Raw genomic sequence first — 15072 nt, 5'->3', positions numbered from 1 at the left:
GACACATGTGCCGTGCATGGTACACGTCCTTTAGTCACGCAGCGATTCGTTGTCACATACCCTGGGGTACAGGACATCTTTGCGGCAGGCCAGAAAAATCTCTGGGCCATTTTAAAAGATCTTACACGGCCATGGCTCACCTTGCTGACATTCAGCGGCGACACCACTTGCCCGTCAGACGTCTGATTTGTGACTGCCCGACGCTCTGGAACTCCACCTTGTATATGCTTGATAGGCTGCTCCAGCAGAAACATGCCATTAACGACTACCTGTTACGAACTCTGCAGCAGGACAGGTTCTGGGGAGCTTGGTTTTTTTTTCACCTCGCCAGTGGCTGCTCATGCGCGACGCATGCAGACTTCTGCGGCCAATTTGATGAGATCACTAAACTGGTCAGTCTCAGCCAGGGCGCCATTATTGACATCGTACCTTAGCCTTCTTTCTGAGCATTGCATTGCGTAGTGTCATTGATCAAGCCGTTGAGGAGCAGGAGCAGGAAGATGAGGAAGTCACAATGCTGAATGAATTCCGCAGTGGCTACTGCATCTGAGACAAGTCACCAGGAGTCTGAAGAGGAGTCAAAGGAGGATGGTGCCTGGGGGGGAGGAGGAGCAAGAAGAGTAGGCTTGAAACTTTTTCTGGGATCCCTGGTGTTGTCCGTGGATGGGGGAGGAGACCGAGGATGACATTCTCCTGGGCCGATGAGCAGGAGCCCAGGGCGCTCCACGCCTTCCAATTTAGTGCAAATGGGGGCCTTCATGCTCCAGTGTTTGAAGAGGGACCCCTGTATAAAAAGCATAGAGGGCAAGGACCAGTACTGGGTGGCAACGTACTTAGACCCCCAGTGCAAATGCAAAAATGGCGGACATGTTGCCAGCATCACAGAGGGCTGTTCAGAATGCAGCATTTCCAGGCCTTGCTTCGTTAGATGCTGCATTCCTCCTGTTGTGGGCACAGGCAGAGGAATTTCTACCCCCACAGAGAAACAGTTTGTGAGTACCAATCCTACAGCGCATGCAAGAAGAGGGCGGTTGAAGATGTGTTGGTCACTTCGGATAGGAGATCAATCTTTCAGCCAACCCATCGACAGCCGCCCTCCGGGAACGCCTAGACCGGCAGGTGTCCGGACTACAAGCGGTTAACGGCCGATGTGGACGCTCTGAGAAGCGAGGAAACCCCTTGACTACTGGGTATGCAGGCTTGACCTGTGGCCAGAGCTGGCACAATTTGCCATTGAACTCTTGGCTTGCACCTTGTCGAGTGTCTGTCCGAAAGGACGTTCACGCAGCAGGGGATGTCGTGACCGATAAGCGCACTCGCCTAGCTCACGACAGTGTGGACTACCTCATATTTTATAAAAATGAATGAGACAGGGATCTCGGAGGAATTCAACACCTGTGACGACCACGTTAAATTGAATTTCCTCATGCCAGCTCACACATATCAGCTACCACCAGAACAAATAATTGTCCCTGTCTTATGTAAATACAGTGGCATAAAAGGCCTTTTCTGTCCGGTGAATGCCTAATGTTTGGGACCTCGGAGGAATTCCAACACCTGTGACCACACATGTTATATTTAGAGTTTTTTTTCTAGAGGGGGGATTTCGTTAGCCATGTTTTTAATCCAATTTAATATTTTTGTTCTTTTAAAACATATGTATTTTGACATGTATTTGTACTGGCCAGCAGTAAAATTGATATCCAATGACCGTCTAATATACCTCCAGCCACATAATCACTTGATGTTTTCTGTCCGGTGAATGAATAATTTTTGGGTCCTGTAAGTCCACTGGCCTGCAGTAAAATTGATATCCATTGACCGTCTAATATACCTCCGGGCCACATAATCACTTGATCTTTTCTATACGGTGAATGAATAATTTTTGGGGCCTGTAATCTAACTGGCCATCAGTAAAATTGTTATACTGTGACCGCCTAATGTACCTCCAGCCACATTATCAATTGTTCTTTTCTGTATGGTGAATTAATAATTTTTGTTGCCTGTAGTCCACTGGCCTGCAGTAAATTGATATCCATTGACCGTCTAATTTACCTCCAGCCACATAATCACTTGATCTTTTATGTCGGTGAATGCCTAATTGTTGGGGCCTCAGAGGAATTCAACCCCTGTGACGACCACGTGTTATGAAATGCAACCTATTATCATTTGGGGTTTATTCAAGAGGGGGGATTTCGTCTAGCCATGTTTTTAATATTTTTTTTATTTTTAGTTCTTTTAAACACATGTATTTGTCATGTATTGGTACTGGCCTGCAGTAAAATTGATATCCAATGACCGTTAATATACCTCCAGCCACATAATCACTTGTCTTTTCTGTACATTGAATGAATCATTTTTGGGGCTGTACTCCACTGGCCTGAAGTAAAATTGATATTCAATGACGTTAATATACCTTCAGCCACATAATCACTTAATTGTTTTTGTTGGTGAATGCCTAATGTTTGGGACCTGTACTCAGTGGCCTAAAATAAAAATTTCTAGGCACAGCAGGGCACATTTTTGGACAGTTTCCCTTTAAGACGCATAAAAATGGCCTAAAATAATTATTTTTTGTGGGAATTTTTGCCATTGATCCCTCTGGTATGTCATTGTCCATGTTGTGGGATGATTTGTGCACTTCTTGTAAGTATTTGGTGGCTGTAAATATGACCTGAAGGTTTTTCATTTTCATTCATTTGATCGGTTCGCGAATCATCCGGCTGATGTTTGTCCATCAGCTCTGGCAGAAGTCCTCTGTCCCCTGGGCAGAATCCGGGTCCAAAACAGCGATCAGCTTAACTTGACTGTAGCTGTGATCGCAAAATGTGGTCCTACGTTGGATGTGATGGATTCTCCTCTCTGTGTCTCTGTGTCTCTCAAAATTGCAACTTCCTCTTTCTCCTTCAGTATGGCACTCCACTCTTGAATATGGAAAATATGTATATCAGTCAGTCGTGCCTGGGAAACGGCGACATCTTGTGGCCAACAGCAGAACGTCAGTCCAGAAATTTTATTTAATCCAGTGTTCAACAATGATAGCTGTTTCCCCATCTCACACTCTAGAAATGTAGGAAACATTTACAGCTGAGTGTTAAAATTTGCTTGTCAACTGGCATAATATTCAAATTATGGGTATTTTTATGCGTGGCAGAGATGCTGTGGATTTTCTAGTTGGCGGCATTGTGGGTAAAAAATTCACAGCGTTTTGCAGCAGTGAGAAAGTGGATGAAATTTATTAAAATCTCATCCACACCCTTCAGAAATATCCGCAGCAGCAATTAACTAGAGGCACAGATTCAAAGGGGTTCTCCGGTAATTATGAAAATACCTAAATATTACTTTGTTATAAATATATTCCCAATACTTTCATTAGTTATAATGGCTTATTTTGTCTAGGAGCAATCATTAGGAGAAATAAAATGACACCGTCCCATTAGTAACACAATCCCTGTCGTAATCAACGGAGGACAAGTTACTTCACAACACTGAGGTAAAGAGCTGCCTCATCCTCTCTGCTCTGCTTGTCAGGGATTATGATCTGAATACAGATGATAAGATCTTCAGTGAATCAGTAGGAATGGAGTTCATGAGGAGACATGAAGTACAGAGAGGACAGACTATGGTAATGGGACTGCATACAAGTGTGCTGCTCATTAACCACTCGCATCCATGTCTCCCATGAACTACATTCCTACAAAGATTCATCTGAAGGTTATTAAGGCTACTTTCACACTCAGGTTTGTTGCGGATCTGTCAGGGATCTGCACAAACGCTTCCGTTCAGATAATACACCGCAACGTTCAGCAGGATCAGTTTGTATTATCTGTAACATTGCCAAACGGATCCGTCTTGAACACCATTGAAAGTCAATGGAGGATGGATCAGTTGTCTATTGTGGCATATTGTGGTCAGTGAAAACGTATCTGTCCCCATTGACTTACATTGTGTGTCGGACGGATCGTTCGTTTTCCTCATACGTCAGGCAGACCAAAATGCTGCAAGCATCATTCTGGTGTCCGCATCCAGAGCGGAATGGAGGCGAAAAGGAGGCAAAACTGATGCATTCTGAACAGATCCTTATCCGTTCAGAATGCATTAGGGCAACACTGATCCGTTTTAGACCGCTTGTGAGAGCCCTTGAATGGATCTCACCAATGGAAAGCCAAAACGCCAGTGTGAAAGTAGCCTAAACTGTATTCAGGATCATAATCCCTGACAAGCAGAGCAGAGAGGAGGATGAGGCAGCTCTTTAGTTCGGTGCTGTGAAATAACTTGTCTTGCTGTGTGATTAGGACAGGTTTTACTTGCACTAATAGGACGCGGCCATTTTATTTCTCCTAATGATTGTCCCCAGACAAAACGAGCCATTATAGCTAACAACATTTCTTTTTGAATATATTTATAATAAACTAATATTTAAGTATTATTTTCTTATTCCCAGAGAACCCCCTTAACCTCTTCCTGATATGGTTGGGGTTTTTCGTTTTGTGTTTAAATTTTTTTGCCCTGCCTTTCCAGCGCCATAATTTTTTAATTTTTCATCACATTTAGTTTATGAAGGCTTGTTTTTTGCAGAACAATTTCTACTTTTTATTGGCACTATTTACTATACTTACGAGATAGTGGGAAGATGGAAAAAAATGCAATTCTGCCACAGTTTTACAGCGTTCACTATTTGGTAAAACTGACTTGTACCCTTCATTCTTGGGTTGGAGGCATTACGGCAATACCCTATTTGTATAGTTTTTTTGTGATTTATAACTGAAAAAAAATAAAAACTTTGGAAAAATGTTTTTTTTTTCTTTTTATCGCCATATTCTGACCCTTATAACTTTTTTTATAGTTATGTCTACGGAGATGTGTGAGGGCTCATTTTTTTTGCGGGGCAGTCTGTAGTTTTTATTAATACCATTTTGTAGTATGACTTTTTGATTAATTTTTATAAAAAGTTTTGGGAAGCCATATTGATTTTTTTCCCATTATGCTATTGATGGGATTTTTTAATAGTACGGGTGTTTACTGATGCAGCAATTCCCATGATGTTTATTTTTTTTAGGCATCCAAGTGGAAACCAACATGCAATCATTGGATTGCAATTTGTATAAAGTAATGGAATTGTTTTCCATTACCATATACAAAGCTTGGTATATTCCAGTGCTGCTACCTGCAGGCCTGAATTAGAATATACAAGTAATCGGCATAGAAGCCTAGTAAAGGTTCTTGCTTATCAACTTTTTAATCTCAGTCAGGGGGAGGTGTTCCTGTCCGGAAAGCATGCGCTTTCAGGTTTTTGGCCTTTCAGATGCCATGGTCACATTTGACCACGGCATCTGAAGGGTTTAATGTCCACGATTGGCATTATCGCCAATTTTAGACATTAGGCTTGGGTGTCTGTTGTGTGAAACTGCAGGTGCCCGGTAGCTATGGAGCTCACTCCACTACGGAGCTGGTGCAATCTTTAAACACCCGACATCAACTGTACCCACTGTACATGTATGGCAGATGTCGAGAAGGGGTTAAATGAACAGCATGTCAATTTGCGTTGTGTACTTCCACCATGAATTTCATCCTTTACAATGTAACACATGGATTTTGTAAGAGATTCATACCAGATTTTGCATCAGAGTTGTGTAAAATCCCCCCCTCACCTGTGTGGCCACACTTGAAAGGTGCTATCCAGGATTAGGTCACATTCACACCTGGTGGAATTGCAGTGGAAATGGCGCAGATATAGATTGGGTTTTTGACACCTAAATGTGAAAATCAGAGAAGGTTCTAGGTTTCCAAATATGCAGAATACTGATTACCGGTATGTTGCAGAAATGCAGCCGATTTAGGTTGTGAATTTCACCGGTAGGGCTCATGCACATGACTGTGTTTTTTGTCCACATCCGATCCGCATTTTTTGCAGGTCAGATACAGACCTATTCACTTCAATGGGGCTGCAAAAGATGCGGACAAGACACGGAGTTGCTCCGTTCCACGGCCCCACGAAAAAAATTGATCATGTCCTAATCTTGTCCGTTCTATAGAGGACAGGACGTTCCGCAGAACACATACGGCTGGTAGCCGTGCTTTGCAGATCTGCAATTTGTGGACCGCAAAAACGGCAACGGCCGTGTGCATGAGCCCTTAGCATTTTGAAGAGCATGTAATCCAGTATAAATTTCACTGCAAATCTGCAGCAAAAATAGGCTGCTACATGTACGGTAGATTTATACACAGTCAAGTCCCATTATTATAACCACCAGCTAATATCCAGAGTAACCGCCATGTGCAGCACAGACAGCAGCTAGAGGGACTGAGGGTGTCTCAGTAAGGTCCTGGTAGGTTGTCACAGGTATCTGGAGCCATGCTGACTGCAATGCATCCCACAGCTGCTGAAGAGGGCGGGGGGATCCATAGAGTGAACACAACCATCGAGGGGGTCCCACAGATGCTCATTTAGCTTCAAGCCTGGGGAATTAGGCCTCTTTCAGACGGGCGCTGCAGGAAAATGTGCGGGTGCGTTACGGGAACACCCGCGATTTTTCCGCGTGAGTGCAAAACATTGTAATGCGTTTTGCACTCGCGTGAGAAAAATCGCGCATGTTTGGTACCCAAACTTTACTTGGGACCGGTGTTCTGTAGATTGTATTATTTTCCCTTATAACATGGTTATAAGGGAAAATAATAGCATTCTGAATACAGAATGCTAAGTAAAATAGCGCTGGAGGGGTTAAAAAAATAAAATAATAATAATTTAACTCACCTTAATCCACTTGCTTGCGCTGCCGGCATCTCGTCTGTCTCCTTCTTTGCTGAACAGGACCTGTGGTGAGCATTCATTCCAGGATCTGTGGTGACGTCACTCCGGTCATCACATGATCAATCACATGACCCATCACCATGGTAAAAGATCATGTGATGGATCATGTGATGACCAGAGTGACGTCACCACAGGTCCTGGAATGAATGCTCACCACAGGTCTTGTTCAGCATAGAAGGAGACAGAAGAGAAGCCGGCAGCGCGAGCAAGTGGATTAAGGTGAGTTAAATTATTATTATTTTATTTTTTTAACCCCTCCAGTGCTATTGTGCTATGCATTCTGTATTCAGAATGCTATTGTTTTCCCTTATAACCATTAGTGTTGATCACGAATATTCGAATTGCGAATTTTAATCGCGAATATCGGCACTTCGAGAATTCGCGAATATTTAGAATATCGCTAAATATATTCGTAATTGCGAATATTCGATTTCTTTTTAAATACCAGTTCATGCGAATTTTTATGCGAAAATTTTAGGCGAATTTTATGCGAATTTTCGCAATCAAGAAAATAATGCCTGGAGATCATGAATTCGCGAATTTTCGAATATATGGCGAATATTCGCCCAAATATTCGCGAAATATCGCGAATTCGAATATTGCCCCTGCCGCTCATCACTAATAACCATGTTATAAGGGAAAATAATAATGATCGGGTCTCCATCCCGATCGTCTCCTAGCAACCGTGCGTGAAAATCGCACCGCATCCGCACTTGCTTGCGGATGCTTGCGATTTTCACGCAACCCCATTCACTTCTATGGGGCATGCGTTGCGTGAAAAACGCAGAATAAAGAGCATGCTGCGATTTTCACGCAGCGCCACACTTGTCTGTATCTGGCATTGCAGCTTAGCAGCTTTCATTTCCAAGCTGCAATACCAGACACATCCACTGGACATGAGGGGAGCTGTTCCTAATAAAAAATAAAAAATAAGTATTTTCTAATCAAATCCGTTTCATGTCATTTTCTCCCGTTTCGCAGACTATTGCCAGATTATCTTTGAACATAAACAATGCTACCGTATGTGCTCGGCCTGCAAAAAGTAGACAGTATAGTCCTGTCACAGGCATCCGTTTGCTTAGATGGCAGGAGAATATGTGGAATGAACAATGAGGGGCGATGTCGTGTATCGGTCAGCGGGGATTTGTAAGGATTGGGAATTATTTGTCTGCAGCAGAGAGCAAAAAATATTACAGAAACAGCAAAGCAAGATTCATAACTGGACTGAAAAAGTCAGCGGCGTACAAGTGGATTTCAGAGACTGGTGATTACTGGTAATTAGCTGGAAATGGTGGAATCAATAAAGAATTGCCTGTAGAGGTGCAGGAGATGTGTACAAGACAAAATGACATGGAGCGTCTACTGCTGAATGCTACACCTAGAAGTGGATGATACAAGTAAACTGGGGATGTTCTAACCCCCCATTATCTGCTGGTCTGCAGCATTGTCTAGTAGAAATCCTGCAGAGAACAAAGGGTTAATATCCTGCTGATCTCTTCGATTTTCGGCTGGTGGATGGCAGGTTTCACAAAGAAAAAAAAGGGTTGCGCTGTACCAGCCGACTACAGAGTAGAGAGGGGGGTCCCTGCTGCAGCCAGTTGCCTTACAACCAGACACGACGGTGAGGAAGAGGAGGAGAGGGACAGCGCGGGTCTCCCACCACACACAGGGGAGGTTGCTTTATGTACTTCTCAATTTTACTCAAAAGGAGGAGGTGAAGAGAGACGTGCTTGGATATTTTTTATTTTTTATTTATTTATTTATTTTTTTGCATTTTGTATTTAGATTGTTCCCATTAGAAGGACCCAAGCTCTGTTTGGAGTATCTTTATGGTTATTTAGTCTTTTGCTATAACTCTACAAATATGTTTAAAGAGGGTTTCCCATCTCAGACAACTAGGATATGCCTCCCTTGTCTGGTCGGTGCGGGTCTTGTAAACACAGCCAGCAAAGTGAAGGAGGGCAGGCCGCGCATTCACTCCTATGGGTCAGCCGAAAAAAAGCCGACTCTGGCTCGGCTATTTCAGTTGGCCCCATAGAAGTGAATGGAAGCGGTGGCTGCACAAGTGTGGTGCGATCCCATTCATTTCTATGGGGCTTCCGAAAATAGCAGAGCTATTAACTTTGCCGGCTTCGTTTTCCGGTGCGTTTACGAGGTAGGTGTGGGTTCCAGAGGTGGGACCCGCACCTATAAGACAATGCGGGCATATCTTAGTGATATGCACCCATTGTCTGAGATGGGAATACCCCTTTTAATAGTTATTGTGTTAAAATGTATTGGTGTTTGTTACACTGTAACTCTGTAGGACTTTTACAATCTGCTACCTGATTAGTAAGAGAATGAAAAGGGAACCTTGTGTATTGCAGTTTTCATCTTATTTGCTATACCACGCATTGCCTCACTATGTCATCACATGGGCAAGAGAAACCAGAGGAGAATGTGATTATTTGTCGATCAATATTCTCTAAATTAACAGGGTTCTCTTGTCTCGTAATTCATATTTTTATCAGCCCAGAGTACCCCAAACACTGCATATTTTTCCTCAATATGCCTGTTTTTCATGTGAGTGCTTTCCTTCCCCTGCCCTGTAACATCTCAGAGGGCTTTTTCCTTCAAACATGGAGAGTGGAGGTGTAGCGAGTGTGACTACTGCAGAGGGAAGCACGCCCTGAGAAACATTACAGAGCAAAGCATGCTGGGATTGGTTAGTAAACCCAGCAGGAAGCTGATAAATACAGGAAGTTCTGCCTGTAAACATCCTGTCAGAATGCAGTGATGCCAAGAACAGGGGAAGGAAAGTGCTGACACGACAAACAGGTCTATGGACAGAAATATGCAGTGTTTAAGGTGCTATGGACAAACAAAAAAATGGCATTTGGGCTCCAGAATAACTCCCTTAAGGGCCAATCTATATGAACAGATTATCAGCAAATGAATTATCAGCAATGAACATTCATACAAACAATCTGGCCATTATTGGGAACAAATGGTTCATTCCTGATCATTACCTGTGTATCTGCCCATGTACAGTAAATGGCCCCTGGATGATAAGTATGCTCTTCTTCATTACAAGTGTGTGCTAGATATCTGTCTAGTCCAGAGGCGTAAGCTTTGGACCTCTGTACAAAATGACGTTCTGGTAGTTGTAAGAGTGACCAAGATTTACCCCATTGACTAATGGAAACTAAACATCTCTCTGAAGTCAGATCCGTAATATGCTACTGATTGGCATTGGGCATTTCCTTCACCGAAATATGAAACCATACCAAGGCATCTTATACCAGAACTATGTGTTAGAGGTGGCCATACACATTATCTGATGACTCAGGTAATGACTTAGGTTCAAATCTGGCCAAGGACATCTGCATGGAGTTTGTATGTTCTATCCGTGTTTGTGTGGGTTTCCTCCGGGTACTCCAGTTTCCTTCCACACTCCAAAGACATAATGATAGGGAATATAGACTGTGAGCTCCACTGGGACAGTAAGTGATGATAATGTCCGTAAAGCGCTGCAGAATATGTAGCCGCTATATAAGTGAGGAATAGAGATGAGCGAATTTCATATTTTGAAATTTGTTCACGCTTCCTTTGGTGGTAAAAGCAGAATTGCGTTATGGATTCAGTTACCACGGACCATAACGCAATTCTATGACGGAATGCATGACGGAATGCCTTTAGAGGCATTCCGTTATTCAGTCCGTCATAATAGAAGTAGAAGTAGGCATAACAGAAACGGGACGGATCCGTTACGCAGGCCATAGACTTCTATTATGATGGAATGAATAAACGGAATGCCTCTAAAGGCATTCCGTCATAGAATTGCGCTATGGTCCGTGGTAACTGAATCCATAACGCAATTCTGCTTTTACCACCAAACGAAGCGTGAACGAATTTCATAACATGAAATTCGCTCATCTCTAGTGAGGAACATAAATAACACTTTGGCAGGAGCGGCTGACCATCCCATGTGTATGGAGGGGCCTGACTCTCCGCCGACAGCAGATTTTTGGGAAAGAAAGGTCCAGCATCTTGGATTTCAATATGCCAAATTCTTTAGTTCTCAAAGGAGATAAGCCACCATCCAGTGCATTGGGTTATTCCCCTTTCCCCGTTGACAGTTACTACATGTGTATGACCACCTTAAAGCTCCATGGTAATGAACCATAGGGACTCTGAATACGAGCCTGGTGCGTGCGACCTGACCACTTATACAGTGACACTAAACTTGCGATAGAAAAAACTATGTGAAATATAATTTTTATTACATTTGGCAAGCCAAAAATTATAACCCAGTCAGAGATACAAATTCATAAAAACAATTGAGTACATTCCATGAGGTTGAAAAAGCATATTGGCAGGTGGACGAGAGGAGCAATAGTCAGACTCATTACAAGCTTGGAGAAAGGACGAGCCCAGCACTTGTCTGGATTGAAAGACTCCAACCTCTAGATTATTTTTTGTGGAATGAACAAATAGCGAAGCTTCTCGAGATGCACCTACCAGTCTTTACAGTTGGATTAAAAAGGAAAATAATGCCCTGAAATAGTTCCTTCTTAGTCAAGAATTTAGTCCCAATTTGGTACCATGAAGCCAGCAAGCAAAGTGCTCAATCTGGTTGACTGATCAGTTTTTTGCTCCAGGTCAAAAAAACATCCTTTCTCGTTTTCTCCTTGTAACCCCCTGACCTAATATGTAGTGGAAACCATGTAGGCAATGTAAATCGATGTCATGTTGAATGGCCTAGAATATATCTAATAGACAGTTCTTCCATTCTAGTCAAAAGAGGTCCCATGTCTTTTACTTTTGGGTGGACTTGACAACCCCATGAACTCCTCCACCGAGAACTTTTAATGTAGCACCCTGGCCCAATTCATGGTGGAGACTGTGGAATCAACAAAATATCGGTGTTGGGAGAAATGGTCTATTATATTGCAGAGGTCTCCAAACTGAGGTTTTCCAGGGGTTTGGAAACAATGACCCCCAGCATGATAAGTATTTTTGGTAATCTTACAACAGTATAAATATGCGGCACACAAAATATTTTTTGCAAAAATTGCTAAAAATATTCTGTGTGCCACATAATTATACTATTGTTGGATGGACGTCGCGTCTTTGCTGGCACCAGGACGAGTCTGCGGTACTCCATTCTATAATATACTTCTTGGTATATTCTTGGACACCACTGGTATATTGTAATCTACACATTTGATATATGGGATATGCAGTATTTCACTTTCTAATTGGTGTTCCTCATTCATTTAATTGAAAGGATGAAGCAAGATTTTTTTGTATATGAACCTACAGCAAAACTCTATTCCTTATAGCCAAAGGTCTCCACATGCATTAACAGGCTTCTAAAACAATAAACACAATGCAACTCAAAGTGATAATAAATGAGTGCAAATATTAAAGAATCACAATGATAAAAAATAATGCCCAAAATGTCTTCATGGTTCATAATTTAGTCCAGAATTGATACCATGAAGCCACTTGATAAAATAATCTGGTAGACTATCCAAAACAGATCCTGATAGCCTGGTAAAATATCTCAGAAAGTCTAAATAGGTGCGAATCTTGTGTTGATTAAAGGGTTTTTCCAAGCGCCTCATATTTATGACCTGTCCTAAGGAGAGGTCATCAGTATCCGATCAGTGGAGGCCCAAACTCCAGCTGTCCTCTGCAGCCTCCAGCGCTGGAAATAGAACTTTGAACGGAGCCAAACCACAGTTCCCTACAAATTCTAGTAACCATGCCAGGGCTCATTTGAATGGATCATCAATATCTAGAGCTTGGAAAACCCTTTTAGCTTCTTGATACAGTAGCACTGATGGCCATAAATCTCCTGCATAGACATAACATGTACCTGTCTTTTCAGGTGGCTTTTCAGAATGTCATTATGTGTGTGCATGAAGAATAGCATGGTATCTGACCATTAGATGGCATTTTTTAGCAGTTTCCCCTCTGATAGACTAGCTGCTATGATGTCTCCCATACACAGCCCATGGGGAAGACGAGATCCCGCCCCCTTATCTCTCTGTAGCAGAAGCAGCATGGAGGACATACAACAGTATCTAACAATTTGGAAGCGAGTCTAGCATTGAGGAGAGACAGTAAATCGCATACTGTATGTGTTTCTCTCTGCCTCTCACCAGCAGCATCTCCCTTCGCCTCTTCATCAACTTTTTTGGTGAGTAGGGAGTAGCAGCAAAAAATACAAATTGGAGGAAAATAAATTTTTATCATAAGATAGATATATTACAAATAGAGATGAGCAAATAATTGAAAAGTTCGATTCGGCTGATTCGCCAAATTTTACAAAAAAATTCGCTTTGTGATGAATTACTTTGTCACGAAGTGCATTTTTTTGTAAGTAGCGGGTGCAATGACAGGGAGCGCTGATAGCGCCGCCACCATCATTGTACCCATCAGATGCCGTGTTCATACATGATCGCGGCATCTGAATGTAAAAACAGTGTAAAATGAACAATACATATTTCTTTTTAATCAAACTTACCGCATCCATTTGCTCGCGACAGGCCGGCCGCCGCCATCTTGCTTGAAGATCTGGAGTGAAATCTCACGCAGATTACGTTATCATGCCAGCCGGCGTGGTGACGTCATACGTCACCACGCACGGGATTTCGGCCGAGATCTTCAATCAAGATGGAGGCTGGCGGCCCGTCGCGAGCAGATGGAGGAGGTAAGTATGATTTTTTTTTTTTTTTTACACTATTTCAGGTTAAATTGATTCGTTGACACAAAGCACAAGGAAATTCGGCTTCGAGGCGAATCCAATTTATCCTGAAACTAGAAACGAATTTCACTTCATGTGATTCGATTCGCTCATCACAGTTTCTTAGTTTTGATTGTATTGCTGATTTTGAAAAAATTTGAAATAACGGTTCCTCTTTAAATAAAAAATATATATATTTGCAACTAGCAGCCACCACTAGGGGAGCTCACTGAATACTGTTTATAAATTGAACTGTCAAGCCCTGCCCTGTGGGTGTTCTGAGGAGATCTGTCAGAGTTGCTGCACGTGACTCGATCTGACAGTTTGTTTTGTTGTGGGTTAGAACTGAATCCCACCTCCTCCCAGGTGTTATTCTTTAGGTAATTGGTGAGGCTATTTATTCCTCCCTCTCCCTATAGCCCTTGCAGGTTATAGTTCTGCCTTGTGTGAGCTCTGGAAGTTTGGTGGATCGTCTGCTCCAACACATCTCTAGATAAGTCCTTTTCCCTTTTTCCTTCTGTGTCTGTTTTTACTAGGCCTTTAGGGTGACGCTAGCTCCTTCAGTTGTTGAAGGATCTGGGTGCCTCTTTCCCTCTTCCCTACAGCTGAGGGTTTGGTTCAGTGTGCTATAGTATTAGGTATGTGGGCATGTGCATATCTACCATCTACCATGTCCTTTTTATAGGACAAGCCATAAAAAGCTTAGGAAAGCGTGTAAAACAGTTAGTAAATGTGGTGCAACGCCTGCATGCCATATTTTGGTGCAAATTACACAAAAAATCTGGCACATTTTCATTAGTAAATCTGCCACAGTATGCAACACACTCCTTCTATTGGTGGCTTAGGTCTTTACCTAAGACTTTGTCTAAGCAATGCAGGAGAACTGGAGCTCTGTATCAGAAAAACAAAGTGGCGATGACTGTAAAGATATGAATCCGCACAAAGTGTTGGACCAAAGGCGACATAATGATAAAAGGTGGACATTCATGCATAACGTAAAGACTGTGCATGGCCTGACAGGAGCTGTGTTGACAGGTAGAGTCCATGAAGACGAAAGAGACAATCCCTGTGCCATGCTAAGGCCCTGCAACATGTACAGTTGCAAGAAAAAGTATGTGAACCCTTTGGAATGATATAGATTTCTGCACAAATTGGTCATAAAATGTGATCTGATCTTCATCTAAGTCACAACAATAGACAATCACAGTCTGCTTAAACTAATAACACACAAAGAATTAAATGTTACCATGTTTTTATTGAACACACCATGTAAACATTCACAGTGCAGGTGGAAAAAGTATGTGAACCCTTGAATTTAATAACTGGTTGAACCTCCTTTGGCAGCAATAACTTCAACCAAACGTTTCCTGTAGTTGCACAACGGTCAGGAGTAATTCTTGACCATTCCTCTTTACAGAACTGTTTCAGTTCAGCAATATTCTTGGAATGTCTGGTGTGTATCGCTTTCTTGAGGTCATGCCACAGCATCTCAATTGGGTTGAGGTCAGGACTCACTGGGCCACTCCAG

This window comes from Bufo bufo, chromosome 3, assembly GCF_905171765.1.
Source record: "Bufo bufo chromosome 3, aBufBuf1.1, whole genome shotgun sequence".
In the NCBI taxonomy this organism is placed as follows: domain Eukaryota; kingdom Metazoa; phylum Chordata; class Amphibia; order Anura; family Bufonidae; genus Bufo; species Bufo bufo.
Note: the sequence above shows the minus strand (reverse complement) of the source record.